Source organism: Lutra lutra, chromosome 5 (assembly GCF_902655055.1).
Source record: "Lutra lutra chromosome 5, mLutLut1.2, whole genome shotgun sequence".
NCBI classification, from domain to species: Eukaryota; Metazoa; Chordata; class Mammalia; order Carnivora; family Mustelidae; genus Lutra; species Lutra lutra.
Window position 1 is genome coordinate 56,798,179 of NC_062282.1, and position 13,405 is coordinate 56,811,583.

The following is a 13,405-nucleotide window of genomic DNA, read 5'->3' on the forward strand; positions in this document are numbered from 1 at the left end:
TAACTATTAGAATTCATTTTTTCCCCTTCCACATAGATCTAACAATCTTTATAGTCTTCCTGATTGCGGTGGAAGCTTCAGAAGGCCCAGCTAACTTAAAAACATGTAGTTGCCCTTTCACAAAAATTACCCTTTGTATGTGTGTGTTACAAGGTTAATTAAGATAGGATTATTTTTACTGTAAGGAAAAAAAATAACTTCTTGCTCCAAATTGAGTAGTGCATTTTTTCCTGCAATTTGGGGACACTTTAATTCATAGCATTTGAACTGGTTTTGAAATGCCCATAGGTAGGCTATATTCATGCTTTCCTAACAGATATAAACTGAGAATATCCTGATGATTTCAGTAACCTGTGACTGTCCCAATTCTCTTGCTGACAAGGAACTGAAAAATATTCTTTGGATATAGGAGGAACTGACATAATTTGACTGACTTGTATTCACTACCTCCAGGCAAGCACACCTGTAGTCACCTGCCTTGAGGCAAACCTGTGTTTTAGTAGAGCAGTAATAGTAGATTTCTCCCTTCCATATATGGAAAATATTTCTCGTAAGCCACAGCAGCAGGGTCCATGCTTTGATTCCACCCCCCCAATATTTTCAGTTTTTCAAAACCATCTTTCTGAGCACCTACTAGGTGCCAGGCATCTTGTTGGAGTTGAAAGATAAAACGATGAATAAGACACATTCCACTCCCTCTCTAATTTATAAGAAGTAGGGGAAATGGATTCAGACATAGCATATAATAACAATTCTCTTCAATAAACTGCTATACTTAACCTATGAAAAAAATGTTAGAGTAGTTCAGAGGTTTTATCTTAGAAGAACATGGTACTGGGAAAGCTTCCCCAAGGTGTGGACACATGAACTCCTTCTTAAGAGGTGAGTAGGTTTTTAGGTTTTGGCAGATGGAGAAATAGTTTGGTTTCATTATTGGTTTAAGAAATGGTATGAGAAACCATGGACACTTAGTGCTTTTAAGGGACACTGATATCCTTAGAAAAGAGTTGGGAAGAAAGGTTAATGACATTACTATCAAAGTCATTGAATGCCATGCTAATGAGCTTAGAATTTCTTCTGCAATCATGGAGAGCAGTTAAAGGTTTTTGAATTAATGGAAAGTAAGATCAAGGTTATAGTTTTGGAGGTAACTGCACTCTAAAATACTTGCTAAAAGGGTGAGAAATTCAACGTGGGGCATCCAGTTGGATGTCTCCAGATAAAAAATGTGACATTTTCAAAGTGTATTCTGTGGCATACAAGTCCCACTAGATTAAAAAGGGATTTCAAATAATTTTTTTTCTTCTCAAAGTTTATGAAACACTCTTTAAAATTGAAATATCTGGAGATTTACATTAAATGCATTGTTCCTATGTCTTTAACTTACTGTTTCCTAAGTTTATTTCACCACAGCTCTTAGTGAGGACTTCCTAGGTTCTGAAGCTGTAGTGAAAATGCCATACTATCCAACACAGTGATAGAAGTAGTATTGATTAGTGTTCCATGTGCCACATAGGACAAGCTTCCTCAAGATGCATATTATCACTTATTCCTCAGAGTAACCATAGTCACATATAAAGCACATGCTACTGAATTCCAATATTCAATCCACAAAAAACCTGAGACTTCAAGAAAGGAAATAGTTTGCCAGCAGTGCAGAATTAACAAGTGGGACCAGAATGTGAGCCCAATTTTGACTCCAGTTCTCTTAATAGATAGACAATTCTATCTTTTCTTCCTTTTACCCTATCTTGTGCTCTTCTTGGAAGGAAAAAAAGTAGAAAGAATTTTTTTCCCAGAAAAAAAAAAAAAAGTGATCTGAAACGTTTTCTTTCACTTGGAAAACACTATTGGATAGCAAAAGATCCTAAATTTTTTTTTTTTGTTTTTTTGCCAATTCCTTTGCCGTGTTTTTTCATCACCTAAAAAACACTTTAGAACACTTCTTTGACTAGAAAAGGGAATTCATCTTCTTTATTAACTACTAACCTATTGTACTGTCATCTTGAAATAGTCCTAATGATAGATATCTCTTTATCTGCTTTCAGTATTGGGATTTCTTAACTTGATGTTTATTCCTTTACCCCATTCTTATGCTTCCAGGCAAATTTTAGTAAATCCATGTTCATTGACATAACTATGTGACTGTTTGTTTCCAACAGTTTTGACATCCCTAAAATGTTTTCCATAAAATAAGTCTAAAAGTATATAAGCATACTTTTCAACAATTTATTGCGTAAGTTCTCTTTATGACTGGGAAATTATCATGGAGAAGCAGAGAACCAATGGATTCACAACCATCGTTATCCACCCAGGGAGATGGAAGGGTTCTTAAATGTAATTAAATTCTGAGCTCTACTGTTTTCCCATTTATGGTTTGCCAGGAATTGTCAGAAAAATGCCATAAAAATGACTGCTAAAATTTATTTTGTGCTTTTCACAACCTTAGGGATAGTGTTAAGTCATTTTCATTTCACAGACAATAGTATCTCTTGGGAATCAAAGTAAGAGAAGTGACACTTAAGTAAGTATATTAAAGAATGAGGCAACCAAACCCAAAGAGTTCTGTTTGATGATGTTCTTACTGTCAAGATTTATCAAAGATCCTTCTTCTGTCAGTAAACGTATCAGAGATGTTGATGTCTTGCTACAAGATGATTAAGTTTGGTGGGGTTCAGGGTTCCGTCTTGGAGACATACATGGATGCATCTGGGCAGTTTCCACATTTGACGAGGGCTTGTGCATTTGTCCAGAACTGTGTTCTGTCTGCTCCTTACACTGCTCATCACTTGCCTTGCCCTAGGGGATTTCTGTCAGTAACAGTTAAACCACTGGCAGTTTAAGTATTCCCCATCAACCTGAAGCTATTTGGGGCATGTTCCTGACACAGTATTGCAGAATTCCCACTAATAATCATTTCTTCTTCCATTAGTTATGACAGTTTCTCTCAATGTTACCTATACTCTAACATGCACTCATGCATACCCTTATAGTATATAAACAAAGGACAGTAATTATAAAAGATGAGGCTTTATTATTTAGACTGAAAATAAGAATGCAAGTTTTCCTTAATTGAAACTGAAGGTCTGACTTAAAAATAACACAACTAAGTTAATAATCTAAATTCCCTGTAAATATTTATTTATTCACTAAAAGCTTGAGTTCCTGCTTTTGCCCTCATCCCACCTCAAGTTCTGAGGGAAAATGGTTGAAACTGAACCTTTCTCCAATATCTCATACATGCTAGCAATTTTTTTTAAAGATTTTATTTATTTATTTGACAGAGAGAAAGATCACAAGTAGGCAGAGAGGCAGACAGAGAGGGAAGCAGGCTCCCTGCTGAGCAGAGAGCCCGATGCTGGGGTCAATCCCAGGACCCTGAGATCATGACCTGAGCCAAAGGCAGAGGCTCTAACCCACTGAGCCACCCAGACGCCCTGCAATTTTTTATTATAAGTAATTTACTAGTTCTTTTTTTTTTCTTTTTATTTCAAAAGGAGGAATTTTAGTTATTTAAATAATTTTTAAAAATCTTTTAGGCTCAATATGATCAAAGTCACGATTGTTAACTCAGTGACTCAGTGATCTATTTTTTGATCATTGTTTATTGAACATAAAAAAGTGTACCCTTAGTTATTTGAATTTGTTCAGCACTAGAAATGTAAGGAATCATGTCTGAGAAAAATGTGAAACAAGTATAATGCTTGTGTCTTCAGATGTTCATTAGGCCAATCTTATACCTCTAGTTGAGTTATTTAGCCTTAGATAAAGGCATATCCCTTCCATAGTCATACTTTTCAGGGATTGCAAAGAGAAAAAAAAAAAAACAACTGTTAGTTTATAAAATAGAATTACATGACTTCTTTAGATATGAATCCAATGTTTAAAATACCATTATTTCAGTTGTCCTGTGAAACAAAATAGTCTGTTTTGTGGATAGACTAGCACCAGCTAAGTGTATTGAACAAAAAAAAAAAGAAAATCATTAGATCTATCTCAGACTCAAGAAAATGTAATACCAGAAATGGACTTACAAATAATATCATGGGGAAAATCACTGCTAATGTTGGTTTACCTAGTCTTTTAATTAGATTGTAATGAGTTTACAAGTTATAAAAATCAAGAAAGAGTCACAAAAAATGGTTGACAGAGTTCAACAGTTGATTAATGAAGTGAAAACTCAAGACGACTATTTTGACTACATATTTGACTCTTTCTAAGGTGACCATTAACAGAAAATATCTGATATAATGGATTATAGAGATAGACTTCAATTTAATTGATGAGAACTATAACTTGCTCACTGCTGGTGAAATTGTATGTAATACTTGGCAAAGAAAACTTTTTAAAGCATTCCTTGTTCTGCTTTAGAATCCATTTGAGAACTTTTAAGATCTAATCTCTTAGCAACTTTCAAATATACAATACAGTATTGTTAACTATAGTCACCATATAAGAATCACTTTTATTGATTTTTATTTATCTCAAATGTTTGTAGAACTCCAAAATCAAATATACAAGTGACAAGTTTTAAGGATAATCTTACTAAATCTTTACCAGACTGGAAATATAATTTTTAAGCTGGGCACTTCTAATTTCAGCAAACTCTCCCCAAGTTTTCAGAGTATAAGGGCTAATCATGAGTATCCCCTTTTTTCCACCATCCTTCTTATCCCCCTTACCCTTTTACCTCTTTCATATTTTTGACCACTTCATTTCAGCAGAGTCCCACAGAAATAATAGGTTCTGTCACAAGCAATGGGAGGAATATGATGTAATGCTCTGGGTAATTTTGTTAAACCCACTTAGCACCTAATCCACTCAAGTCAAAGCTGGTATTGGAGTTATCACTCACTAGACTGGCTTTGTGCACAGAGCAATTCAATACCCACACATCTTCACAAATTACTGGTACGCATCCTCAGACAGTAGGCTGAGACAGCTGAAAAAAGACACCTCTTCAGCTGCTAATTTTCTATATTTTTATTTCATTCTTAACACCTCTTTGCAGACAATTAGCTTTTTTCCCCTTTTCTTTCTCAGACTATTTTAAATTAGCCCATTTCAGGCTGATGAATGAGCCAAGTTACAGCCCATGAAGGAAGCACTAGCTGAATGCTAAAATGGTGCTCGTTGCTAGAATGCAATGCCACATGTTTTATTCTTAGAGGCAAGCAATGGAATATTCACTTCTACACATTCTCAAATCAGTTTGTTTGAGTAAATGTGAGATATATACTGCATATTACTGAAGAACTATCTAAAGACCCCATAGGTGACTAGGAAGCTTTCTGGGTAAGTTTCTTATTTGAAAAAAATATATGGTTAGCCTTTTTTAGTGGGTCTTATTGCTTTATACTTTTGCTTTCTTTACTGTGGATTAGAATTCTTATAAAGTTTCACAGTAAAGAGTTAATTAATTTAGAAATTGGATGCAAAGGAAGAAAAGTATATTGATGAACCATTTGTTTACATGCCTCACCAGATACTTTTTTCTGTCCTATGAGATAACTTCATTTGCTTGACTGGTCACTATTGGTTAAAACCAATACAGGCATGCTATTTCCACTCACTGTTTTAGAATAGTGGTATCTCATGCATCCAGCATAGTGTATAAAAGTGTTCACATATTCAAATATTCTGGGGGGCGCCTGGGTGGCTCAGTGGGTTAAGCCGCTGCCTTCAGCTCAGGTCATGATCTCAGGGTCCTGGGATCGAGTCCCGCATTGGGCTCTCTGCTCGGCAGGAAGCCTGCTTCCCTCTCTCTCTCTCTGCCTGCCTCTCTGTCTGCTTGTGATCTCTCTCTGTCAAATCAATAAATAAAATCTTTAAAAAAAAAAAAAAAGACATTCAAATATTCTGGGTAACTAACACATACCTTTTTATCAGCAAAGCTAAGCCTTTGGATGGAAATCCTTCTGAAATGTGTCAAACATTACATTTTTTATTATTATTTTAAACAGAATACTAAGATAAGTATCTTTTCTCTCAATGACTCATTGTGTTCTTCCACATTATAGCAATGCTTTCATAGGTTTTTGAGATCCTTTATCCCTTTCCTAAGTCGTAGGTTGTAGTAGTAGTTCTTCTGTCTTCCTCATTTCCTGTCAATGGCTATCTCCTAATCTTCTACAGTATTTTAAATACAATAGACTGAACTGCCATTTCTTCTTTTCTTTGGAGTACTTTGTGATACGCATTTGCTACTCACCAACAATTTCCATCTATTTTAGTTCTGTGACCACATGGAGAAGGAATGTGTTACTACTAGTAAGATATCTATCAAAGTGGGCAATTTGGGGTTATCCATTCTGAAAAAAAAGAGAAATTTCAAAGATCCCACTCCATAACAGAAACTTCAGAGGTCCTGGGGTATGTACGAGCAATTCTCCTAATTTGAGAAACAAAGGTAAACATGAAGTCAGTTTTATTTCCAGAAGCCTTCATAGCATACCTTCCTCCTAAGCTGAGACCATAGACTTAAACTTTATTCTAAAGTCCTATACAGTAATCTTAGAATTTAACAATATGATGATATATTATAGATGTCAATTTATGATATGAAACTTTTCATTTGCTGATCTCAAAACAAAATAAAAATAATTTCTGATTTGTGTATTTCTCTATTCCCCTATCCTGGGTATCCAGAGTTCTAAAAACATTAAATAATTTTATTTAACAAAGTGGCTTCATGATTATCAGTATTATCACATGTCACACATATGCAAAATCTATACTGTAGATAAGGGTCTACAATTTTTTTTTTCCCCTTAAAGGGCCAAATAGTAAATAATTTTGTCTTTGTGGGACCTGTGCACTCTGTTGTAACTACTCAAGTCTGTTGTTGTAGCCATAGATAATAATTGTCTAAACTCTGTTTATAGACTCTAAAATTTGAATTTGTATAATTTTTATGTGATATGGAATATTCTTCTTCTTCTTCTTTTTTTTTTTTTTTTTACCTTTTTTTCTTCCTCCAATCACTGAGAATATTAACCTTTCTTAGTTCACAGATCATATAAAAATAGTCTATGAGTGGATTTGGCCCACAGGCCAGTTTGTCTACCACTGCAGTACAGTCCTGCTACAGAGGGTTTTAACAGCAGCAGAAATGGCATACAAACAACCAAGATTTGAGAGGTCTGCATGTAGCATCAGGCTTCCTTTAAAAGGCTGAAAGTTTTGGTAATGATTATTTCTAAATATATTTATAATCTTTTAAAAGATGAGAGAGAGAGAGAAAGAGAGATCGTGGGTGGCAGGGGGTGGGGGGACAGACAGAAATAATATCAGCAGGGTCCCCTGCTGAGCGGGGAGCCCAGTACAGGTCTTGATCATACCACCATGAGATCATGGCCTGAGCTGAAATCAAGAGTCAGACACTCAATCAATCACCCAGGCATGCCATAAATATATTGATAATTTTAAAATGGAAAATTCCAGGATATTTTACAGAGTTTGTTGCTTATTTGTTTTTTCATCTGAGTAGTTCTTAGACCATAGTTTTTCAAACTTTACCGTGCATGGGAATAATACATAGGTATCCTGTTAAGAGGCAAAGAGGCAAGTCTGTTGTGGGGTCCAAGAGGGTATTTTTAATAGGCTCACAGGTGAAGCCAATGTTCTTGGTCCTCCAATCCCCCTTTGAGTATCTAGGGCATAGACAACATTAAAGAAAGCCCAATTTGACCTGGTAAGTGGTAATGAGTCTCTGTATGGGAGTTTAAAGGAATGAAGAGTATAGCCCTTGAAAAATGAAAGCAAAAAGTATGGGGAAAAATTTAATAACGTTTAAATTACAGACATTTCTCATCTGAAGATGTTTTTTGACTTAGGACTTTTTGACTTACGATTTTGAAAAAGCAAGATGCATTTAGTAGAAACCATGCTTCAACTTTTGAATTTTGATCTTATGCTTTGATAATTTCTCATGAGACTAGTCAGCAGCAGACAGCCACAGCTCCCTACCAGCCATGCGATTGCAAGTGTAAACAACCAATATACCTATAACCATTCTGTATCTATACAACCATTCTGTTTTTCACCTTCAATACTTCAGTACAGTATTAAATATATTTTGTGAGATATTCAACACTTTATTACAAAATGGGCTTTGTGCTAGAGGATTTTGCCCAACTACAGGCTAATGTCCTGAGCACATTTAAGGTAAACTAGGTTAAGCAACAATGTTTGTTTAATAGGTTAGGTATATTAAATGCATTTTCAACTTAAATGATATTTTGATCTTTAATGGGTTTATCAGGACATAACCCATTGTAGTCAAGAAAGATCTATAAATGAATGGCTTCACCAAATTAAGAATTGTGCTAACAGCCCAGAATACTTAACTTGCTATACACTAATTATCCTAGCTACCACCAAAAACATAGCTTTAATGCAGACCGCATTCATCCTAACTCTTCAAATATTTTTCAGCTTTTTGGTAGATTACCTAATACTTACCAAAATAATGAGCAATTAAGTAAAAATTATAAAGTACAAGGACTATTAAAAATTGTTATATATTCTTTAGGCTTGCATGTTGTATTTACTGTGTGCACAAATAAATATGCAAGTATGCATGATGCTTAAAATGCATGTGGTCTGAGGATTGCTAATGTCAAGTTTCAATCCCATGCAAATGAAAGGGGCAGAAAGCATAAACCTGTCAAAATGATGATTTTAATGGAAATGTCAAGATACTTCTGAAAGCTAATATAATAATCCCTTTTATGCAGCAGAAGGAAGGAGCCTATGATCCTAAAAGAACTAACCTGTCACCCTGCACTATACGTTTCATCCTATTACCATCCTCAGCTCCATTATCTAAATGACCAAGCACTCCTTCAATTCTAGGGCTAAATGATGTCATGACATGACTATCATCATATTTATACCTCATAAAATTAGAAAGGTTATTAAACATAATTTGACCTTTGGCATACTCTAATAGAATCCTGATTTTTGCTGTTTTCTTTCTTTTCCTCCTTTTCCCCTCTATTCACCCACATCACTCATTTCAGTTCTTTTTTTCTTCTTTTCAAATAAATTGTTTCCCACTTACACTGATATTATGTTTCATGACCAAATCTAGGATTTTATAAAATGCAGTTTTTATTCTAGTGCTTCCTAATTATTCTTCAAAGCTGCCACTCAGGAGAGAAGTTACTTCCATTCAAACCTAAATTCAATGCCTAGTACATATGCCCTTGAAAATTTTCTAAAGCATCGGGTGATGTGGGGTCTGAGATGTCTTGCTGTTTTGTGGTTACTATTGTCTTTAACTAGCTGGTAATACAGTCCAGAAGGCTATTAGCTATGTTTATCTGTGTTGGTTCACTCTGATTAAAACATATTCAAAGAACAGGTGCTTCATGATGGGCTAAGGTCATGCATTTGGTATGTTGGACGATTGAAAAGGAAAGAGTGTTCGTCGGAAACTTTACAGACTCTTATTCTGTATAACAACCTTCCCTCTAGCATTTAAGATTCTTTTAAATAGATTTAACAGAAATAGTTGCATTTTATAAAGGCTTCAAAATAAGGGCAATGAGCTGTGTGTGTGTGTATGTGTGTGTGTGTGTATGTGTTCTTTCTTTGGAGTTCATTGCTAATTTATCTTGTCCTCAGTGTATGTTTTCTGTTCCAAAGCCTTCTGAACATAGAATCTTATCTTTCAGTCTCCTCTTGTTGTTGGTTAATATTTAGCATTCTCTCTGCTTCCTTATTAAGGTCCCTGATACCAGTGGCTTCCACATGGAGATACATTGTCACAATTAATTTTCCATTTAAGAAAGTAGTCTCTTACACTCAACTCACAGCTTCCTATTCTCGATTTGATTTATTATGGCATTTATTTACACTCAGTAGCTATTTATTAACAATATGCTACACGGAAAAAAAAAAAAAACACCAACAACAACAGTCCCTGCTTTCAAGGAATTTTTAGTCTAGTAGGTCTATGGGCAAGAGAATGGATAATAAAATATGAGGTGATATTGCAGCTTCTAAATCCATGAATCAATCAATATATATTTATGAAATGAAAACTAGGGACAATCATCAAGCCTTTATTAGACATAGATGTGGATGTGGATATAAATACAGACACAAATAGAATTATTGGCTCCAAAGAGATTGAAAACTGGTAGGAGAATAAATAATAATATAAAGAGAAAAACTTATTACGAGATATTATATGATAACTGTCATATATTCTTATTAGAGGCAGAAAGTCCATAGGAAATTAATCTGTCTCTAGTAAGAATTCTATTCATACCTGGTGTTCAATATTAGTAATAACATTTTATTCTTTGTTCCATATTTGCTTGATCACATTTTATGCATTTTATTTTATGAATCGACTACAGCGATTACTCTATTTCTTTGGTCTTTCTTTATGTCCTTTCTTTAATTTGCCTCTATTTTTTGTGTAGAGTGATTCAGTTGGTTTGTTCAAACTACCATTAAAAATACCTTAGACTTCATGGTTTAAAAACTAGAAACTTATTTTCTCTCAGTTTTGGAGGCTACAGCCCTGGGTCAAGGTGCCAGCTGATTCAGTTCCTGGTGAGGAACTGTCATTTCACAGCTTTGTAGTTCTAATCAAATAAAAATGGTCTTATCTAGACTAAGAAAATGGCTATCGTTAACAAAAGAACTAGAAACACACTTCATATCAAGATGGTACTATTTATTTCTCTGTGTTTGATCATAGTCTCTATCTGGACTTTAGCTGTAAGAGACATACACAAGCATACACAGACACACACACACAGACATACTCCTTGCCAAAGGACTGATTTCTTATTGCCTTTTTAAAATATATCTAATCTTAGTATGCTGAGAAAACAACAGCCACAAAAACAACAAGGAATGAGAGCATAAGTACACTGCTTTTTCTATGAAAAAGTGTGAGTGTCTTAGGTTACCCAATTAGACTTTCTGCCTCCTCTCTGCTCTGTAATTTAGCCACTGTACTTCTTCCAAATTAGTTGTCCTATTGCACTGTTTTTTTTTCTTTTTTAAATTATTTTAAAATACACATATTTACCATCTTCACCATTTTTGAGTGCTCAGTTCCATGGTATTAAACACATTTACATTGTTGGATACCCATCACCATCATCCATTCCCATGACTTTTTTCATCTTATAAAACTGAAAACCTGTACCTAAATTTTTGTTACATAATAACTCCATATCCTCCCATACTCCAGCTTCTGGCAACCACCATTCTACTTTTTGTCTCTATGATTTTGTCTACCCTAAGTACCTCCTTTAAGTGGTAGCATACAATGTTTGTCTTTTTGTGACTCACTCATTTCACTTAGTTTAATGTTCTCAAGATTCATCCATGTTATAGTATATTACACAATTTCTTTCCTTTTTAAGACTGAATAATATTCTGTTTGTGTGTATACCTGGAAACCCAGGTTATTCCCACATTTTATCCATTGTGAAAAATGCTGCTTGAACCTGGGTATATCTCTTCAAGATGTTGCTTTCAATTCTTTTGGATATATATTCAGAAATGGAATCACTCGGGGCACCTGGGTGGTTTAATCAATTAAGCATCTGACTCTTGATCTCAGCTCAGGTCTTTATCTCAGGGTTGTGAGTTCAAACCCTGCATTGGGCTCCACACTGGGCAAGCAGCCTACTTAAAAAAAAAAAAAAAAAAAAAAAAAAAACCTATAGAATAGGAGAAGATATTTGCAAATGACATACCAGATAAAGGGCTAGTATCCAAGATCTATAAAGATCTTATCAAACTCAACACCCCAAAAAACAAATAATCCAGTCAAGAAATGGGCAGAAGACATGAACAGACATTTCTCTGAAGAAGACATACAAATGGCCATCAGACACATGAAAAAAATGCTCCATATCACTTGGCATCAGGAAATACAAATCAAAACCACAATGAGATGCTACCTCACACCAGTCAGGATGGCTAAAATTAACAAGAAAAGAAACAACAACTGTCAACAGCAAAGCTTTTAGAGTTATATCCTGTTAATGCTATATATAAAGCCCCCTGCAACTTACTACTTCCCCCACTATCTCCTAACGTTTTTATACATGTTTCCTTTTATATGCATGCTATAATTTGCAAGATTTCTTCCAAGTGATATACTTTCCTTTCACCTAACCCAGTTTTTCTCTAGGAAGCAATATTGGCCTTTAGAATAATTTTTCCTTTTGCAGAATTTTCCTGCACCTCAACAAAATGTTAAAAATCCTTTGTCCTTGTTCATTAAGTGCCAGTAGAACTCTTATATTGTAGTAACAACCAAAATGCCTTCACACATTTCCAAACACTGTTAGGACTCTTCTGTTCATAAGTAGTAGAAAATATTAATTAATCTGGTTTAAGTTAAAAAGTGAGTGAATTGGCCAATGGAATTGAAAGATTCAGGGGAAAGTTTGTAACTTCAGGTATATAGGACTTACTAGCATCTAAAAGATTTGTTCTCACTCTGTGTAACTGTTCTATAGTCCAGTATACTTACAGATGGGCCTTCCTCTGTGTTGGCTTCTAGTACTATCAGACCCATGTCCCCATAAGCTATGATTCAAGTGGAGAAGAGATTGTCCCTTTTCCAGTCACTCAAGCAAAAATTCTACTTATATTTGAAATTGTCTTGGCTGGGGTCATGATCATTTATAAAGGCATGACTATGGACAGAGAAACATAACATTTTTTTGCATGCTCCTCAAACCTAGGGTAGGATATGGGCTACCATTTGAAAAGGAGTAGTTCACCAAACAATATAAGGTACTCTTACAAGGAGACAGCATAATGAATGCTAGATAGCAAAAATGGCAAAATGAAGATAACCTATAAAAAATATTTGTTGATTAATTTTAGGCAAAGTGTTTTAATTCTGAGCTGTTCCTCTTAATCTATAAAATGTAAATAATGGCCAGTTTCTTGCAGGTAGATAGCATGAGATACAAAATGGAAAGTATGTAACATAAGACCTGGAATATCTCTGCTTAAAACATGCCAAATTCCTTTTCCATTCCCTTTAAAGATGAATCAGAGATGGTTTTTAAAATAGCCATTGGTAGGCATGAGTACCACCTATCCAGGTTGGAGAACCTGACCTGTCAGACTAGAACTCCACCAGTATACTACACCAACATACACAGCTGCTTATCAGACTTGGTCCTAGTAAAATTCTTCAGGATTACTTCTATCTGCATTCACCTCTCTTTTTCCTTCTAACACCTGGTGGAACTTCTAGTGATTTCTGCACAAAATCTTATATGACCAAAGACTTTTATTATCCCTACCCCTCTGCATTTCAAAATTTTTACTATTTTACATACATAATACTTGCATTTAGTCTATAAAACCTGCTTTCGGGGGTGCCTAGTGGCTCAGTCAGTTAAGCGAC